The 14,386-nt window shown below is 49.1% G+C and overlaps 1 protein-coding gene across 1 annotated transcript in view; it reads left to right on the forward strand.

Moving 5' to 3' along the window:
- LOC147690097 (sodium/potassium/calcium exchanger 4-like) overlaps window positions 1-14,386 on the forward strand; it is a 609,516-nt gene that overhangs the window by 286,310 nt on the left and 308,820 nt on the right. The window lies entirely within an intron of this gene.

Below are 14,386 nucleotides of genomic sequence, written 5' to 3' on the forward strand. Positions count from 1 at the left end.
TGCCTTTTCCCTTACTTAATACCCCTACCAATCTGCACTCCTCGCCCTTTCTACTGCCCCTTAACTCCACGCATGCACCTTGTCCCCTGTATAATGTATTTTTAGATTATATACCAGAGTGATTGTTGGAAAATCTGAAGCTTACACTCCCCCAGTCCTACTGACCAAGCGACGCCCCTGATTGTTGGATGCAGCAGCAGGAAAAATATTGTCTGCATTGCATTTAATTTTGACGGACAGAAAATCAAGCCATATGCCCGGGGCATGCTTGTGATGGCTGTAGACCTTACCTAGTATGTACAAGAACCAGGGATGTTCAGTGGAAGATATAGCCAAGGCCAATGCCTGGTACAGAGTGGGCGCTGAGGCCTTGACCACTCCCTGTGAATAGAATCCCCTGGATATGGCCTTTAAGCGTCATAGATTACATCACAAATTACATTATTGGTATAGAGTGACGTATTTGGCTATGGACGGCTGCTGCAGTTTCAGTCACAAGTACCAAATTGCGTTATAGATATTAAATGTAGGTGTGAGGGTGCGGGGCAAACATTTAGATGTTCTAGTTGAAAATACATAGCTGCCACAGTAGCCATCCGTGGAGGGAGTGCTGCATGGCGGTGGGGCAGGGCGAGGGAGGAGCAGGGTGGGGGGTAGTAAACTACGGATTATGGCCAAACGGAGGTAAGTAAGCAAATAAATAAAAAAACGAATTTCATTACACGCGCTGCATTGCCAACAAAATTCGTATTATTTATTTATTTGTTTACTTACCTCGGTTAGACCGTATTCCGTAGTTTACTACCCCCCACCCTGATCCTCCCCCGCCCCGCATCAACGCCCCACAGCACTCCCTCCACGGGCCGCTACTGAGCTGCAGGTTCACAACCAAATCATAGGCCTGAAATGCAGTTGTAGGGTTGCGTCACTCCAATAGCTTGATGCTACTTAATACAGTTCATGTACATAAATAAATCGTGCAGCTACGCTGTCGACCAATACATATCTTCATAGACACTAATTGCAGACGAACTGTTGCTGTACTCTTGTCCACGTTTAGCTGCCCTTGTTAGAGATTGTCTATAGAAAAAAGGATGCGGCAATTACACTCCAAATCCGCCACTTAAATGCCCCCCCGAACCCCAGAGATGAAAAATAAAATGGTAATACATTAGCATTTTATTTTTCGTTATCCCTTCCTGAAGTTAGTGTCAAGACGGGGCGGGGTATGCTGAATGGCAGCAGGGAGGAGTTGTAGACAGAGGGCTGTCTGGGCTCTTGTGATGTCAGAGGGAGGAGGAGTGGTTGGTGCACTATAAGAGGACATGATGGTTTGGCCGGCCGTCTTGGTCTGGCCAAACCGTCATGCGCACTCAGCATGTTTTCCACCCAGCGGTATTGAACATCCTGGGTGGACAACATACACAGGCTCCTTGTCTCAAAGCTAAACCAGGCTGATCAGACCAATCATGTCGCTGCTGTCATGCTGGTGACAGCAGCGTCCTGATTGGCTAGAGGAATCTGGGACCCTGGATGATGCCGGGAACCAGGAAAACAGAGAGGTCCTAGGCGGAGCGGCAGCTGGTGACTGTCGACCAGCAGGTAAGTCTTCTGTGTTTTTGCAACCCCCAAACCCTGTCTCCACCCCTCACCACCGTTCGTTCCCTACCAGCCGCCCATTGCATATGATATTAGAAATAATGTTAATAGTGACATCACAGATGACATTACATATGACATGGTCATTGAACTTAGTGGAGAAGCGTGGCTCAATGGTTAGAGCGGCAGACTCTAATGCAGAGGTCGGGTCCGTGACCAGGGTTCAAGTCCCCCTTGCTAACAGCACCAGATACCACAGCCTCAACATAATTTCCTACACAGATGACACTCAACTCACCCTCTCGCTTACCGAAGACCCCTCCATCACCAGAACAACACAATGACCAATGTAGCCAACTGGATGAGAGACAATTGCCTTAAACTCAGCTCTAGCAAGGCAGAAGTACTGATCTTTGGGAAAATCACATCTATATGGGACTACAGCTGGTGGGCAGCATAATTCGGACCTACACCTGTGCCAACTGACCATGCATGCAACCTATGCATTATCCTCTACAGCAAATTGACAATGAAACAACAAGTCAACGCAGTCACCTCCTCCTGCTTCCACGCCCTTCTCAGAATCTTCAGATGGATCCCAGTCAACACCGGAAAGATTAACACCCAAACCCTCGTCACCAGCTGCTGCGACTATGGCAACACACTCTACTCCAGCTTCTCCACCCAGCTCCTCAGAAGACCCCAAATGCACCCACATTACCCCCCACCTCAGAAAACTCCACTGGCTACCCATCCAGAAGAGATGCCTATTCAAGGTCCTCACACACGCCTGCAAAGCCCTACACGATCAAGGACCTGGCTACATCAACCTCCAACTTAACTTCCATCAACCTGCAAGACACCTGCGCTCCTCCTCACTAGCCCTTGCGCACTCCCCTGCATCCGTCACAGCCGAAGTGGTGGCCGCTCCTCCTATATTGCTGCCTAGTCCTGGAACAACCTGCCCCTCCACCTTCGACCAGCACCCTACCTGGCAGATTTCAGAAAGAAGCTCAAGACCTGGCTTTTTGACAGAGACCTTGCATATCAGCTCCCAGATACCCCTAGGGGTGACAGTGCAGCGCTCTACAAATACTGATTGACTATTGTTATTTACAGCTTGTTGTCATGCCAAAGGTTGACCATATCTAAGTGCTGATGTAGGGAAATATCACCTGATGTTAGCTAATTGGTGTTAACCCATTTAAGAGTACTAAATCACAGCAGTATCCAGAATCAGATAGCATAATGACTGCAGAACATTATATTATTCGTGATTACATTTCTCCAAAAAGAATTTTTGAGCAATTTTTGTGTTACCAAAGTATTTTTTTTCAAATATTTTCTTACCCAAATTTCAAACATTCATCTGTCTTGAAGCTAAAATATCCAGGTCTACGCTTTTCCGTCGATTTTATCATTAAAGGATCACATTTTACCGTTGTAATAGAATTCTTACGACAAAGTTTATGTGATCAATTATTCGCATCAGTGTTGCCCCAGATATGTTAGCTCTGGTATTGGCCTTCCCTCTAGTGGCAAACTTAGGAATTACATCCTTTCGGCTCTGGGATCTTAAAATTGTGTCACTTCGATAGCATTTACATTTCACTTGCTGCACCCTCCAGCCCCCCGCCCCGCCCCTTCGCTCCCTGGTTTAAATTGATTACTGGGGGGAGGGTAGAAGGGCAAGGTAAGAGGGTGAAGGGCCAGCGAAGATGCAAAAAAGTGCTGTTTTTAAGCGGAAAAAAACAGTCAGCCACTTTGTAGTGGTCATCACATCTTTTGTCACTCGTATCCTGGCTTGGAGTATGTGCCAAAGGGACACTTGGGCTCCAAATGTAACTTCAGGAAGACCAGGATGCCCCTATCATGTTGGCAATCATGCACTTGATTGCATGTTAAAAGGGATAACTGAGCGTAACTGAAATATTTGGCCACCCATTTTTACCCTTCGGTGATGGGGGAGCAGAATTAATACGTTTGAAGATCAATGCCCATAGCGCCACCTTTGTCCCATTCTACAGATCAGAGAAGCAGCCAGAAAAAAATTGCCACTCATGAAAACAAGTGCAGGAGCTAAAGAGTACAATGGGGTGAGTTGTCTCCTGACTGTCCTCAGGCAGCAGAGCACTTCCCAGCCCCGTGGCAGCTTTTCATTTTGACTGGGGGCAGCATTTGTAACGCCCCCCAGGCAGGTGCCTAGGCATCTGTGCCCAGTGTGCACCTGAGCGTGTTATTGTACAGTTTTGAGCAACCACGAAGGAATTTATTTATTCGTGCTGAAATTGTAGTGAGCGCGCTAACGTCGTACGTCACGTAGCCACGTGACGTACGGTGACGTAGGGGCGCGAGGTGCGTAGCGCGGCATTAGAGCGCGAGCAGGCTGGGCGAAGGACATGCTATGCGCTCCTTGTATGTTACGACTTGAATAAAGAGAGTGACGCCGATACCCGATTCTGAGAGTTATTGGGGGGAAGAACGAACATCATTACAGTGGCGACGAGGGTGGGATAACGACCCACGACCCCACCAAGCAGACTACGCGAAGAACGGCGGAACGGAGCGGAGTCACTGAGCGAGCAAGGAAGGCCCGAGGGAACGCACAGCGACCACACCCTGACCGGGCACCACAAGGAGCGCAACGCAGCCAACAGCACGAGGAACAGAGCACCGTGGGCGCACAGTGACCAAGAGGGCGGTGAACTGCCACACACCCGAAGCAGGAGACCAGCCACGGTCAAGGCCCGCAGGCAACTGCACTGGCTACCCCACCCGAACAGGAAAGGGCTGAAAGGAGCAGCCCGCCACCCTTACTCAACAAGGAGGAACAAGACAGTGCACCAGGGAGCCCGAGAAACCTGGAAAGTGCGCTGCCCACATCCAGGAGCGAAAAGATGAACACACAAGCAGGTTATGCGATAGCGCCAGTCCAGTTCCTTCCCAGACCAGGGGAGCCGCTCATGAAATGGGAGGACTGGAAAGAGTACATAGATAATTTCATAGAAGTACTGGAAGATGAAAGTGAGGAGAAATTCAAACCGCCGAGAAAGAAACGCATTCTGCTGCTAAACCTGGGCCCAGAAGGCCTGAGGATCTATAAAAGTTTGGTACCTAAGAAGAGAGAGGCGGACGACGACGATGTGTACGCCCACGCAATGGAAGACCTGGAGGAACACTTCAAACCCTCGGTATGCGTCTCAGTGGACAGGTTTAACTTCCAACAAAGGAAACAACTACCAGGGGAGACGGTGGAAGAGTATGTAGCGGCGTTAAGGAAACTGGCGGCCCCATGCAAGTACGCAAACTGGGAAAGTGAATTCATAAAAGACCAAGTGGTGATGCACACCACGTGCATGAACGTACAGGACAAGCTATGGGCTGCAGGAGACACCTCGCTCAAGGACGTACTGGTGATAGTCAAGAGAGCCGAACTGGCGCGAAGGTGTGCAGCGGCCACGAAGAAAGAGAATGTGCCCAGCGGGGTGGTGAACAAGGTGGACAACGAAGAACTCCACAAAGATCACCTGGTGCGGAAACGGCCAGAAAAGGGCCCGAACAAATGGCAAAGCAGCCCAGGCCACTCCGGCAAACCGGCCGGAAGTAACAAACGGCCGTGCTACAGATGCGGCAGTTGGACGCACGAGGCGCACGACCGGAAGTGCCCCGCGCTTCGCGCCAAATGCATGTTTTGTGGAATCGTCGGCCATTATGAAAAAGCGTGCAGGAAGAAAGCCTCCAAAAACGCAGTGAAGTACGTGGGCCAAGAAGAGGAGGAGCCAAACGAGGCGACCGAAGAGGAGGTGGTCACAGTCCTCTGCATCTACGACGAAATCTTGAGCGTGAACGACCAAGGCCGAGGCACCGACGGAAGGAGAACGATGAAGCCGGTCATGGACATGACGATAGGGGGTGTGGAAGTCCAAGTGGTGGCAGACACGGGGTCACCTTACACCATAATTCCAAGAAACGTATGGGAGGAGAAGTTTGCTCCGCAACTGGGCCCGAGCTGGATAAGCTGGACATACGCCCCGTCACATATAATGGAGATCGAATCCCCATGGCCGGATGCAGAAAGCTGAACTTCGAGTTCAGGGGCAGGGCGGCCAGGTGTAAACTATACGTCTCTGAGAAAGGCCCTTCTGTCCTGGGGTGGCTCGACCAAGGAGACCTGGGGATCAAACTGGACCCAGGTGGCAAGGAGCAAATATTGATGACGGAGCCGGAAGAAGAGCTGAACACGAACAGATGGAGGAAGGAGTTCCCAACGGTCTTTGGTGGTTCAGTAGGAAGGCTCGACAAATTCGCGCACAAGATCATACTCAGAGAAGGAGCAGTGCCGGTGGCTCACAAGGTGAGAAACATCCCGTTGGCAGTGAGGGACGACGTGAAGGAGGAGCTACGGCAGCTAGAGAAAAGAGGAATCATCGAGCCGATTACCTGTGCCGAGTGGCTGGCGCCATTGGTGGTGGTGAAGAAACCCAATGGCAAGGTCCGTCTATGCGTGGACCTGCGTGAGTTGAACAAAAACATAGTGGTAGAGAAGTTCCCCCTTCCCCGGATAGAAGAAATGCTAGCCAGCACAAGGGGTATTCAGTGGTACTCCACCATAGACTTAACATCGGCGTATCACCAGATCGCATTACACCCGGAGAGTCGCAGTTTGACATCATTCATAACTCCCTTCGGGTGCTACCGATTCCGCCGCATGCCGTTCGGGCTAGCCTCGGCGGCTGCGGTGTTCCAAAAACTAATGCACCAGTTGTTCCAGGACATTCGGGGAGTTCAATACTTTCAAGATGATATTTTGGTGATGGGTCGCGACAGAGCCGACCATGACAAGAAACTGGACGCAGTATTGAGTATCCTGGAAAGGAAGGGCCTCACGGCAGAGTGGGCTAAGTGCCGCATAGGAATGGAAAAAGTGACGTACTTGGGCCACGAGATAAGTGCACGAGGAGTGACCCCCAAGAGGGAAAACGTGAAGGCAATCTGTGACGCGCCCTCACCAGCCAACAAAGAAGAGGTCAGATCATTCCTGGGCATGGCAGAATATTACGGGAAGTTCATAGAACATTTCGCCTCAAAGACCCATCACATGAGGCTACTAACCAGGGAGAACAGTGAATTCCGGTGGTCAGAGGAAGCCCAGCAAGAATTTGAGGGAATAAAAAGAGAAGTGGCAGGGGCGATTCCTCTGCAGGGGTTTGACCCCCAAGGAAGCACAATACTCACGACGGATGCCAGTGATAAAGGACTGGGAGCAGTCCTCATGCAAGACTGCGGCCAGGGGAGAGTAGAAACAATATGTTTTGCGTCCCGCACCCTTAATGACACTGAAAAAAAGTACAGTGTGATCGAAAAAGAAATGTTAGCAGTGGTGTGGGCCATGTCTCGTTTTCGGCAGTTCCTGTGGGGCACCAGGTTCCGGTTGAGGACCGACCACAAGCCCTTGCTCAAGGTACTCACATCCAGTGGACACGCAGATGCAACGCCGAGGATCTCGAAAATGTCGCTCAAATTGATGGAATTCCGATATGATGTGGAGCACATCCCAGGGAATAAGAACAAGGTGGCGGACTACCTGAGCCGGGCGGCAGCGATGGAAACCAGTACAGAATGCAGTGAGGCGGCGGAAGAGTGGGTCGCACTCACCAAAGACCTAGAAACGTCCATTAGCAAGCAGGAATGGAAATTAGCCTATGATGAGGACCCCGTCCTAGAAGAAGTGAAGGCACATATAGTAAGGGGTTGGCCGGACAAAAGCAAGACAGGTCGAGGCCTCATCCCCTACTTTGAAGTGAGAGAGGAACTATCTATGGATGACCAGGGCGTATTTGTATACAGAGGAGAGAGAGTCATACCTCCGGAAAAAATGATCTCCCGGTTAATGGACATGTTACACGAAGGCCACCTGGGAGCGGGAAAGTTGAAACTAAGAGCCAAGCAGAATTATTGGTGGCCAGGAATGGACATAAGAGCGGAAAGACACGTTAGAGAATGTCCGAGGTGCCAGGGCGCGGACAAAAAACTGAAACCATTACGCCCTGCCCTGGGAAAAATTGATCCTCCACAAAATCCGTGGGAGGAACTGTCCATAGACATACTAGGTCCAGTGTTAAATGCACAAGGAATACAGAAGTATATATGCGTAATGATGGATCGCTATTCCAAATGGCCGGAATTGAAGATCGAAGAAACCATGGACACGGAAATGATAGTGAGCTTCATGGCGGAAACATTTGTGAGAGAGGGCATCCCAAAGTGTGTCCTCAGCGACAACGGACCCCAGTTCCGTTCTGAGAAATGGTCTCAGTTCATGCAGAGAAACGGAATTGTGGCAAAACACACGTCCATATATCATCCAGCGGGAAATGGCTTGGTGGAGCGTTTCAATAGAGTGGTGATGGGCTCGATACAAGCGGCGATTTCAGACAACAAAGACTGGGAAGCAGAGATTTGGCACATGGTGTGGGCGTACCGGATAACGCCCACGAACACTGGCTATAGTCCCTTCCAGATCCTTAGAGGCCGGGAGCCCTTCACTCAGGACAACAGAATATGGAAAGAAAGAGTAATTAAGAGCGAGTGGTCACCGGCAGTGGTGCGAGCCAATCTGGAGAGGGCACAAGCGGTGTATACCAAACACTACGATGCACGGAGGAATGTAAAGGACACAGCTTTAGAAAAAGGAGAATGGGTGAGAGTAAGACTGGCCACATTGCAGAAAAAGGGTGAAAGCAAATACAGCAAGCCCCTACAGGTAGTGGAAGTCAAAGGCAGGGCGGCCTTGCTAAGCGACGGCAATGTGTGGTTGCAGGACCGCATGGCCAGGTGCAACAAAATACTCCGCTGGAGAGGCAATGGAAATGAAAGAGAAGGAGAGAAAAGCAGTGACGACCTCTGTGTGTATGGGGGAGAGGATCTAGACATTGGTGAGAGAAGGCAAGAGGATCAAGAGGCGAGTGGAGAGCAGCAGATTGAAGAGGACAGAAGTCAGAGTGAGACTAGCGCGGCTGCGTTAGGGGGTGGTCAAGGAGAAGCAGCAACAACCGCCACATCCCCGGTAAGACTGACGAGAAGGGGCAGGGCGGTGGTCCCACCAGCGAGGTTCAGAGACTATGTCATGAGTCAGGACTTGTACATATAGTTTGTTGGAAAAAGGGGAGATATGTAGTGAGCGCGCTAACGTGGTACGTCACGTAGCCAGGTGACGTACGGTGACGTAGGGGCGCGAGGTGCGTAGCGCGGCATTAGAGCGCGAGCAGGCTGGGCGAAGGACATGCTATGCGCTCCTTGTATGTTACGACTTGAATAAAGAGAGTGACGCCGATACCCGATTCTGAGAGTTATTGGGGGGAAGAACGAACATCATTACAGAAATTAACAATAGTTTAAATCTCTGAGATATCTCTTCTTGATAGCAGAGAAAATAAGACATCAAAGCAAGCGGCACCTTTTCAATCTGCACCGCCCTATGAAAAACATCGAATATGTTTGTGTGTTTTTGCAGCAAGTCACGAATGTCATTCCTTGATGTCAGTGCTTGAATCCAGTGCACTAAATATGTGTGAAACAAACTTCTGAAATTAGTCACTGACATTTTTTCAGTAACTCGGTTGTGTCAGTTTTCGCTCCGCTTGTGTGGCACATGCTAGTTGCATTCCATTTTTTGACATATGTTACCAGAGTCCTTTCACGTTATTTTATTCGCACAAGAAAAATGAATTTGCGTATGTGCCAACTGCTCACATATTGCTAGGCTGATCTTCAAGCGCCGTTAAAAGAACCAGGCTTGCAAAGAGTGCCCGGCTCTCATCTGGTGTGGCGAAAAAGGAAGTTTTTATGGGCTAGTGGAGTTGTTTATTTAGAGGGCAATGGATACATGTGTATTCTGTAAAGAATGCGGTTGGGCACAGGCAGTGGTCGAAGTGGGGAAAAAAAAGTAGGGGAACTGTGGGTGGAGAATCAGGGGGCAGGAATAACCGAAGATTGAATCAGTGGGCGGAGTCAGGGGCGTGGCAAGAAATAGCAAAACATACCAATTTTTAGTACGTTTAGCATTTCACTGACCAGTTACAGCTTATAACGTTATTTAATTAAAACAATGGATAAACATGTTTGAGGTTTAATTCAGGAAAAAGCAAACAGTCATAGGGAATACAGGTTTATGTAAAGCGTGTGAAATATAAGCAGGAACAACATGTTACCTTAATGCTTTTACTCAATGTTCAGAAATCCATGATTATTTTTTGTCTCAAACATTGAGGTCATGAATACAGGGCTCTTCCTGTACACATGTGTTAAGCAGGGCTCAGAAGAGAAAGGGACTCTTCAGGAGAATCTAGACTCACGGAAACCCACAAAGGCTCCTTCATATTCATGTCGCCAGCTAGCTGCTCAATCATAATATAGCAAAAAGAACAACTGAATGCAGAACAATATCATACATTCACCCCAGTACAGAGATCTGGGCCTAAATCCATTGTTTCTTTGCTCACCATGCCATTCCAGTTTGGACCCAGCCATATGCAAATCAGTCTAGATTCTGCGCTCAATGGGAACAGTCCTGCCCCTTCCCTTCTCCTGCCCCATCACCGCTCCTGCCCCCGTCACCGCTCCTGCCCCCGCACCGCTCCTGCACCCGTCACCACTCCTGCCCCCGTCACTTCTCCTGCCCCCGTCAGTTATCCGGCCCCCGTCAGTTCTCCGGCCCCCGTCTCTTCTCCTGCCCCGTCACTTCTCCTGTCCCTTCACTTCTCCTGTCCTGTCACTTCTCCTGTCCCTGTCACTTCTACTGTCCCCGTCACTTCTCCTGTCCCCTTCACTTCTCCTTCTCCTGTCCCTTGACTTCTCCTGTCCCTTGACTTCTCCTGTCCCTTCACTTCTCCTGCCCCGTCACTTCTCCTGCCCCGTCACTTCTCCTCCTGTCCCGTCACTTCTCCTTCTCCTGTCCCGTCCTGTCACTTCTCCTGTCCCGTCACTTCTCCTGTCCCATCACTTCTCCTGTCCCGTCACTTCTCCTGTCCTGTCACTTCTCCTTCTCCTGTCCCGTCACTTCTCCTGTCCCATCACTTCTCCTGTCCCGTCACTTCTCCTGTTCCTTCTCCTGTCCCGTCACCTCTCCTTCACTTCTCCTTCTCCTGTCCCGTCACTTCTCCTTCTCCTGTCCCTTCACTTCTCCTGTCCCTTCACTTCTCCTGTCCCCGTCACTTCTCCTGCCCCGTCACTTCTCCTGCCCCTGTCACTTCTCCTGTCCCCGTCACCTCTCCCGCCACTTCTCCGTCTCCTGTCCCGTCACTTCTCCTTCTCCTGTCCCTTCACTTTTACTGTCCCTTCACTTCTCCTGTCCCCATCACTTCTTCTCCTTTCCCTTCACTTCACTTCACTTCTCCTTCTCCTTCTCTTCATTTCTCCTTCTCCTGTCCCTTCAGTTCACTTCTCCTTCTCCTGTCCCGTCACTTCTCCTGTCCCCTTCACTTCTTCGAGTGGAGGATGGGCACATTTACTTATTTTGCTTGGTGTGCATCAGAGGTTTACTGCAAAATGGGGGGCATTCTAATTTTCTGACTACTCCCTTGGTTGGATGGAGCAGTGAAGGCCGCTCTTTTAGGGAGTGCAAAGGACACTCTCATCACATGCTGCTTGCCATTATAAGTGTAGTTCAAAGTTCGGGGCATTTTGATTTTCTGGCTTCTCCCCGTTAGCAGAGCCTCACACTTTAAAGGCCACAGGATCGCAGAGGAGGGCTTAAGATCACGTTGTCCTCTAGTTAAAGGGGTCTGGCAGTTTAAAGGAAAACCCCGTTCTGTTGATCAAGACCTGTATTTCGAACAATCCGCAACAATAGGCATCCCACAATGTTCCCTTATTCAATTACGTCTGCTGGGTGTTGAGACTAATGTAATATTTGCCGGATTTCCCCTTTAATACATCACGTACCGAGCAGCAAAACACACTTATAAAAACACAGCTTAGAGCACTAAGCAAAATATATATTCCATAAAACGCATTAGAAGAAGCAAGCACCTTCGGGCACGCCTTTGACAGCCACAAGTGTTTTTACAAGTATACTGTCTATAAAAATAGCTTGATCAAATGTAATGCTTTTCCTCGCCTCCTCAGCGTCCTAGACGTCAGGGTTGTGTTTTCCAAACAGCAGATTACACTGCCCACAGCGCACCTCTCACGCCCCAGCGGGATTGTTTTAAAGTTTTGATTACACATTTGTGGACCCATCTCGTATATTCGTTGCACAAGGAGCCATGACCTGCACCCAGATACCAGAGACACCTCATACAGATCTCACTGGCATATGCTAAAGGCAGGCAGCGGGCGGGCGCATTGTCATTCCAAAGGGGATAATCAGCCTCAATCAGAATGACAATGGGCTCGCCCTCGGTCTGTGTGAGCTCAGGGAGGGGCTGCTGCAGCCTCTGGAGTTCAACAGAGAAGTGCGAGCAGCCCCTGGAAGCTGAAAAAAAAGTTATGGTTTTTAGTAGGACTATTCTCTCCATTCCGGGATGCTTTTTTCAAACAAAGAAGTAGGCGAACGGACTGAAATTATTTTTAGAAGTAGGGGCACGCCGTGCCCTTCCGTCCCCGCCCACTTCTACCGCTGGGCACAGGAGAGATGGACATGGCTAGAATTGTTCTACTGCTCAAGAGAAAGGAGGCATTTCAAACCAGTTAAGAGGGCTATGGAATTGTACTCTCTGCCATTGGGCAAATGAAACATCAACTCTGACTTTCTTGGTCATAGAACTTTACTGGATTCTGCTCGAACTAAGGATTTGTGTTCCCAACCACTCGCGCCATGGAACCCCACTCAAAGGTATCAGAGGAATGGAGCCGCACTTCCAGCTACATGGGCCATGGGGCCACACTGAGAGCTACCCTAATTCTTAGCTTTAGAAAAGCACTCACAACCAGCAGCATGGCTTGGTTTGCCAGTGCCCAGGCCCAGGCAAGTTTCCTTCCACTATTCCCTTACAATAGTGCACCCCTAAGAATGTTGCCGACCCTGTGGCCCCGCCTATGCTACGCCACTACTCCCAACCACCTGCGACCCCCAATGCTATGGGACTGCACCCAGAGATAAAGGAGCTCTGGAACTGCAGTCCCAGTCTCCTAGGTCATGTGGAACGGCACTGGGAGCTACCCTAGCTCCTGGCTATGGAAATACAATCCCAGTCCCCATGCCACAGAACTGCACTCAAAGATAATGGAGCTCTGCAATTGCAGTTCCAGCCACCTTGGTCATCGAACAGCACTGACAGCTACCCTAGCTCCTAGATATGGGAAATAACTCCCAGCCCCACATGCTATGAAATTGCCCCCAGCAATACTGAAGTTCTGTAACAGCACTCCCAGTCCCCATGCCATATAACTCCACTTAGAGATAGTGGAGCTCTGGAACAGCAGTCTGCGCCTGCGGGGTGGAACTGCACGGAGACCTACCCTAGTAGAGGAAATATACTCCGAGCTACGTGGACGATGAAACCTCATTGCCTGCTGTGGAACTACGGAACAGCACTCCCAGCTATGCCAGATATTGTCCCATACGTCCAGCTACCCGGACCATAAAACCATATCCCCATCTGATTCCCACCGTAAGACCGACTATATCACTTTCATAAAGCAAATCTCCTTGCAGTGCACCCACCCGTTCATTCCAAAATGTACTTGGAAATGATTCATTTGTCAGAGCTTTTCTATATAAGTCGCTCCGTTCATTTACTCTCTATAAAATCAATATCACACAACACATTTTCAATCGTTTTATCCTTCTGAGGCGGACTAATGGAGTTGAGTAACAGTGAAAACTAAGATGAAAATCTTTGAAAGCATGTGCTTTATAAAAAAGTTAAGTTATGAGCTTCTAAATGGAAATGGACTGGTGGCAGATGCGTAGCATTTGCTGCATAAGCGATTAATTTGCTCAGGCAAATGTGTACACCTCGTGCTAGCCTCCTGAAACTGGAGTGAACTCTTCTTGAGCACGAGGCACTGAACGCTGTCACTATTACACCACTCGCCACGCATAGATCTACCTTCAATATGTGCTATTTGAATGTACCCTGTACATTTCTCTGATCTAACATGGTGTGGGTGATTTAAAGTTTTGTGGAGGAGAAGCTCTTCTGTGAAAGGCTGCTCCCCCTCACGCGGTGTACAATTTCGGGGTGGGAGCTGAGACCAGGGAACTGTACAGGGTATGGCGTGCGCCAAGCCTCCCAAGTGCTCAATATTCTGGTGTCTAGTTCAGGGGCTAGTAGAAGTTCTTGAAGGAATTATCACTTTGTTTGCCACAATTTTCTATTTGATTGGGGGAAGCATATCACATTCAAGCCTTATGAACTGTATTACTACATCATTTGGAGACTGCAGGGTTCCAAACGTTACACCTGTAAATTTATACATCCAGTTAATTTATGTAAATTTTTTGTATGTTGCCTTAACGTCCTTTCATGGCCGTAGAAAATAATTTGTAAGTCATCCTAACTTGTGTAGGGGGCCAAATAAAGCGCTGCAGTAAAATGGCAAAAAAAAAAAAAAAAAAAAAAAAAAATGAGCTGAATTACTGCTGTTTGTAGAGGACGTTCCGAACAGTGGCGGGTGCTAATGAACTAAAAGGCTAAATATTATTAGCTTATTTTACTTCTACGTTTTAGGCTGAATTGCGATTAATATAAAGTGCATTGATTCCTGGTAACCCTGGCAAGGGCTGTGCAGCACTTAATAAACTTTTTAAAATAGAAAAACAGCATATTGCGTGAATCTGTCC

Source organism: Lissotriton vulgaris, chromosome 9 (genome assembly GCF_964263255.1).
Source record: "Lissotriton vulgaris chromosome 9, aLisVul1.2, whole genome shotgun sequence".
NCBI classification, from domain to species: domain Eukaryota; kingdom Metazoa; phylum Chordata; class Amphibia; order Caudata; family Salamandridae; genus Lissotriton; species Lissotriton vulgaris.